Source organism: Monodelphis domestica, chromosome 5 (assembly GCF_027887165.1).
Source record: "Monodelphis domestica isolate mMonDom1 chromosome 5, mMonDom1.pri, whole genome shotgun sequence".
NCBI lineage: Eukaryota > Metazoa > Chordata > Mammalia > Didelphimorphia > Didelphidae > Monodelphis > Monodelphis domestica.
In genome coordinates, this window is record NC_077231.1 from 108,919,585 (window position 1) to 108,926,001 (window position 6,417).

A 6,417-nucleotide genomic window follows, 5' to 3' on the forward strand; every position below is an offset into this window, starting at 1 on the left:
CACAGTATTGACTCCAAGAAGAAGGTATGGGTTTAAAAAAAAAAAAAGCTATATGGCAAGTAGGGACAGCTTTGGGTTGGAGACGGGGTCAATAACGGCTTGGTTCTAGCTCCGTGGTTTTGATACATACACTTTTCCCCACAAGGGTTGCCAAAATTCTTCCTTCACATAGTCCTTAACACCTTTCCCCCCAAACCAAACTTTGGAAAGTTGTATCATGATCAGCTACTCAGAATGCATTAGTTTAGATCTTCCTCATAACAACCTGGCAGATTCTGAAAGTAGAGGAGCTTTAAGTTGGAAGTTAAGATGGAAGACACCAGATCATTACGATCAGGTAGTGCTCCAGTCATCTTTATTGTATTATTGATGTTTTTGTAAGAATACTATCCCTTCCCAGTACAGCTGCCGAGGATTCACTAGTGTCACAAAGAAAAGTTTTGCAAAATAGTTATGTCAAACAAGCCTACGCATGCATGTGCCTTATTCAGCCCCTGTAGAAATCTGATATATTTTAGCATTTCCTTTTAAATTATTGTGGTCATCATGGATGTTGTTCTCTTGATTCTACTTACTTCACTCTGCATAAAGTCATAAAATGCTCCTCAAGCATCTCCTATTTCTCCATTGACATTGTTTCTAAAGAGCAAAACAATATTCTATTATGGTCATATGCTGTAGTTTGTTCAACCATTCCCCAATTAATGGGCATGCACTTTGCTTAGTTTTTTTGCAAACACAAAAAAAAATGTTTCTATGAATATTTTATTGTATAGAGGCCCTTTATTTCCATCACTAAGTCCCTTGAGTTATTTTCCCAATAGTGGGATTACTGGGGTAAAGGATATTAGTAGTTTAATTTCCCAACAGCTCCACTAATAATTATAATAATTATATAAGTGTATTGCTTCTTGGTCTTTGGACTAAGATCAAGTGTAGCATAATTATATTAGTGTGCCCATATTCTTCTTTCCAGTCTTCTTGATCCCTTCAGAACTCCTCCCCAGAATTAGAAACGGGCATAACTTGATAAATTCCATAACACCCACCCCTCCCCTTTTCTAACTCTCCAAATGAAAATGTCCTCTGAGAATAGGAAATTGCTTCTTTTGGCTTGTTCTTTACATTTGAGGGTATGCCTTGCTCCATCACCTCTTTTCTGGGGGGGGGGGGAATGAAAAAAATAAGTCAAGGAATTTGTACTGAAAATTTGTGGTTGGATATTATTGTCTATAACTAGAATTGCCAGAGGAAAGGAAGGCTAGATAATGTTGGGGTTTAATAGGTACTGATGTATTTACTCCCACCTCAAAGCAGAAAACTTCCCCACAATTAGTTTAAGCCCCAACATATGATGAACAATCTATAAATTTCTGTTTATCCTAATGCTTATTTTCCAGCCCTAATTCAGAACCCCAAAATTGATAAATGAGTATAGTTTGGGGGGCCTACAGCCATCAAAGCAAGCCCCACCAACAGACATCCCTCATGAATGAAAGATTAGGTTTTTTCCTAACTTAAAGCCAATAACAAGCACAATTCTCTATGCACCTATTAGATATAGCCTTAAATATTCACATCTATAATCTGGAGAACTGACTTCCATTATTATCCATGCCTAAATGAGATATCTTCTCTACGTTCTGATAAGATGATCAGTTCCTCACACTAGTGTTTGTCGATTTGTTTTTGTGGAAAGGTATGCTAGGAAACTTGTTCTATTTCCCCAAACAAAACTGTAGTAATAAAAATCAAGAAAGGCAGTCATATGTTTCTTGAGAGCAAACAAGAGGGGTTGGTTGAAATATATGTGATATATTTTTTAAATAAAAAAATAACTGGAGGGAAGGAAGAATAAAGGTGCTAGTAGCTAGAATATTAGGGAAAGCTCCATATAGGAAGTAATTCATCAGATGACTTCTTAGGGAAGTTAAGAATTCTAAAAGGCAATGCTGAAAAGAAAGTGTATTTCAGGCATGAGGGATGAATTGTACAAAGAAAGGCACAATCAGCAAATAAGAGAATGGTGGGTAAAGAACAGCTGGAAGACCAGTTTGGCTTTCTCAGCAAAAGAAAAGGATATGTAAAAAAAGAGGTGGTTCTGCTTTCAATAAAACAAATGTTCAAAGCCCAAGAGAAAGACAAAGATGAATTGTCCTGAGCCTAAAGTCTAATGGAATTGATACAAAATGCAAATAGATACCTATAATAAAAGTTAAGATGATATTTGAGTTTCATGAGAAAAGGCAGGTCACATTTAATTAGAAAAACATCAGAAAAGGCTTGAAATGAAAGAAGTATTCAAGCTGGACTTTGGAGAATGAGGAGAACAAAGGTCGGGAAGGTATTCTGAGCAGAAGGAATAACAGGACCAAAAACATGAAGGTGGAAAATGAGGAATGTGTTCAGAGAGCAGTGAGTTTGCTTGAAACATAATATGTATAGGGAAATGATGAGAAATAAAGCAGAAAAATATATTGGGACTACATTTGGGAAGGGCCTTAGTTGACAAGCTAAGGACTTGAAACTGGTCCAAAAGCTCCTGAAAGTCATTAGAGCTTTTTGAGCAGAGGGGGCAAAGTAAGAGTGGAACTTTAAGAAAATGAATCTGGCAATCATGTGTAGCATGAATTTGAGGAATAAAAGACAAACTAAAGCCTATTTCAATAATCAATAAAAGAGATCTTGACTAGTTTATAGATTATAATGGAAATACAAAGGAGAGGAGGAATATAAGAGATACTTTAGATATAGAATATACCAGACTCATCAATTAATTGGATTGAGGTAAATGGAAGGGAACAAAAAGAGAGAAGAATCAAAAATGGCAGGAAGGTTCATAGTCTGGGTGAATAAGAGTTTGGGGTTAGACAGTGAGCTGTGTGAAGTGTTTGAATTTGAGGTTTTGATGAGACTTCCAGTTGGAGATGTCTAGCACCCATTTGGAAATGTTGGACTAGAATTTAGAAGATTAGATCAGGGCTAAAAACATGCAGTCATGCCCCCAAACCCCCAAGAGGGGATTATTGAAGCCAATTCAGTGAATGAGACTTTCAAAGAAGTAGAAAGAAAAAGAGAGAGGAAATGGAATATTAGAGAATATCTAGATTTAGAAGCAAGAGAATAAAAAGGATCCATCTGAGAAAGAACAGGAATTCAGACAATTCAGAAGTAGAGGAGTACAATGTCATAGAAACAAAAGGAAGAGACATTTCCAAATAGGGAATAGTCAACAGTCTCTGTTTTGGAGAAATTGAAGAGTTTAAGACCTAAGAAAAAGCCTTGTACTTAGCCATCAAAAGGGCAGATGCCAAAAATGTGCATTTGTTGCAAGTAAGGCCTTCCTGAAACACTGTTATCTTACAATGCCCTAAATGGGAACCATTTCCTTAAGCACTTAATAAATGTGAAAATGCTGACTTATTCAACAACATTGAAATTGTCAAATCCAGGAGCAAAGCAACTGTAGCCTAGAAGATGAAGGCAGGGTATCTCTCTATTTGTCTCTCTTCCTTGGATTCAGTGGAAATGAAAAGGAGTGAAGGATGACTTTTCTGGGAAGAAGCAGGGAACCAGTGCTACTTCTTATGGTTGAGAAAAGGAAGAAAACAAAGACAGTTCCACCAAATTACACTAGAGGGCAAGTATGTCCACCTAGTAGGAGTCCCTTCTCTTTTGCTACCATACTGCAAATTTCATTACCATACCAGTTTAGAGGAGGAGGTTTTAATCTTTTTTGAGTGTGTCATTTTCTGTTTGTGGAAGCCTTCTGAAGCCCACAGAGCTCTTTTCAAAATATTTTTACAAGTATGAAATAAATTCATGTGGTTATAAAGGAAATCAATTATGTGGAAATACAGTTATCAAAATAGAAAATAAATTTATTGACCGCTGGTTAAGAATCTCAGAAACCTGCATCAGAGAAAATCCCCAGTTCTCTAACCAGATCAATGGAAAAGAGGTAAAGAAACTGGGAGATTAAATCACTGAGGGAAAGAGACCTGACACTGACTCTCAAGAAGCAGGTGTTAGGGTCCCGGTTTTCGCCCACCACCACAGAAGACCAATAGACAAAGCAATTAAGCAAAAGGGTCATTTATTGCTCTGGTGCACACCAGGGGAGCTCAGCAAAGGAGTTCCAATTGTAACTCCTGGATGCTGAGATATATATACCCACCAGCATGTATGGCCCCCCACCCCTTATCTGGTACATACCACTGTTGGAACTTTGACATAGTGTTGCCAGCATGTATGGCCCCCCAATTCTTATCTGGTACATACTATTCTTGGAATTTTGACATGTTAATGTTGCTGGGTCCCCTAAGTTCTTATCTGGTGCATACTGCTGCTGGGACCTTGACATATTTATGTTTCTGAACTTCCAAGGCCAAGCAGTTTCCTGCTCAGGCCTCCCTCACAGGGCCCCTAGATTTCTGCCACTGTGCCACTAAATAATGCTGCTGAAAATAAAGGAGTATCCCCAAGAACCTGAGCAGAGTAGATAGCCCAAGAGATACTACCTGATTAAAGACATGACTTGAATTCAGGTCTTTCTGACTCTGAGTTCCACTATAGCACCTAGCTGCCTGTAGATCTAATATTCTATCTTATTAAATGATCATTTCATCCTTCAAAAGGTGAAGGAGGGAGCAAAGCAAAATGCTATTCTGAAAAGAGAGAGAAAGGAAGGAAGGAAGGAAGGGAGGAAGGGAGGAAGGAAGGAAGGAAGGAAGGGAGGGAGGAAGGAAGGAAGGGAGGGAGGAAGGGAGGAAGGGAGGGAGGGAGGGAGGGAGGAAGGGAGGAAGGGAGGAAGGAAGGAAGGAAGGAAGGAAGGAAGGAAGGAAGGAAGGAAGGAAGGAAGGAAGGAAGGAAGGAAGGAAGGAAGGAAGGAAGGAAGAAAAAATTGGTCACTGAAGTGGAAATCATTAGCACCATGATCACTTGTTCTTAGAATTTATAATAAAAAAGTAAAAGAAACCTAGGCATAATCTGGTGTGATATATATCCTTTAATTGGCGAGAGAGAGGGAACAGAAAGGAGATCAGCACTAGAAGACAAGCCCAGGAGTTATGCTAATTTATCAAGAATAAAATTCTGAAAAAGCAAAGATAAGCTATTCCAAAGAAGAAAGGGAGGAGTTGACTAAAGTGATCAATGTAGGAGCAAAAACTTTTTAAATTTAAAATTTTAAATGGAGTTATCCTGAGGTGGAAACAGAACAGACAAAAGAGATGAATTCAAAAGTGCAGTACAGTACTGCTGGAATGGTGTCAGGGGAGCTAAAGCTTAGGATGAACTAAAGCTGACAAGGAGAGCTAAGGATAATGAAACAGGGCAAAAGGATTGAATGATTGGACCATATTGAGGAAGAGGATAAAAAAACAATAGAACCACTGCTCAAGATGGATGGGATGATGATTACAGAAAGGAGAAAGGAGACTGGCAAGTCCTGTCTTGTTTCCATTTTCCCTGTAGTGATGGTGGCCAAGTAATGGGAGAGGAGACAAAGTAGGCTAAGGATCACCACCTGTAGTTTGCCAACAAACTTTAATCTGTTACTATTTTAAATGTGTCCCCTGGATATTTCTGGAGAGGAAAAAAAGGAAGAAGAGGAAGAACAAGAAGAAGGAAGAAGAGGAAGGAGAAAGAGAAGGAGGAGGAGGAAATTATGATGATGACAATGTTATGGGGTTCAGATGTGTACCCCTGGGGTTCAGGAAGGATACCTTTTGCAAGAATGCAAGACTCCAAAACTTAGCTTAAAACAAAAAGAGACCCAGCTGTGTGACCCTGGGCAAGTCACTTGACCCCCATTGCCTAGCCCTTACCACTCTTCTACCTTGGAGCCAATACACAGTGTTGATTCCAAGACAGAAGGTAAGGGTTAAAAATAAAGAGAGAAATTTATTAATTTAGAAAGTAATGTTGAGAATGGCCAGGAGGATAGCAAGGTGGAACAGCAAGATGGGGAGCAGTTCCTGGGAGGACAGCATGAATGGAAAGGCTGTCCCCCAGATGACATCAGTTCTGGGGATTTTATACTCTTTACAACAGATGCTATGTCATGGTGTGGAGTGACCTACACAGTGTTAGTCCCTCAGGCATTTGGTGGGGTGAGGTGGTCAACTGACTGGGGTCTGCCTGGAGGCATAAATATTCATCTCTTTGTCCATCTTAAATCTAGAGGACTATCAAAGAGGATAAATATCTCAGGACCCTAGGGGGGTCATTGGGTGTTTCTAGGATGCAAAGGCAAGGGAGTTTCCCTGATAATAGTTCCCCTGGGTTTCTGGGGGTACAGCGCCCATGTCAACAACGACAATGATAATGAAGAAGATGATGATGATGATGATGATTGTAGCTAGGAGTTTGTGGAGTGTGTTTCATCATACACCCAAAAGATACAAGAAATATTTT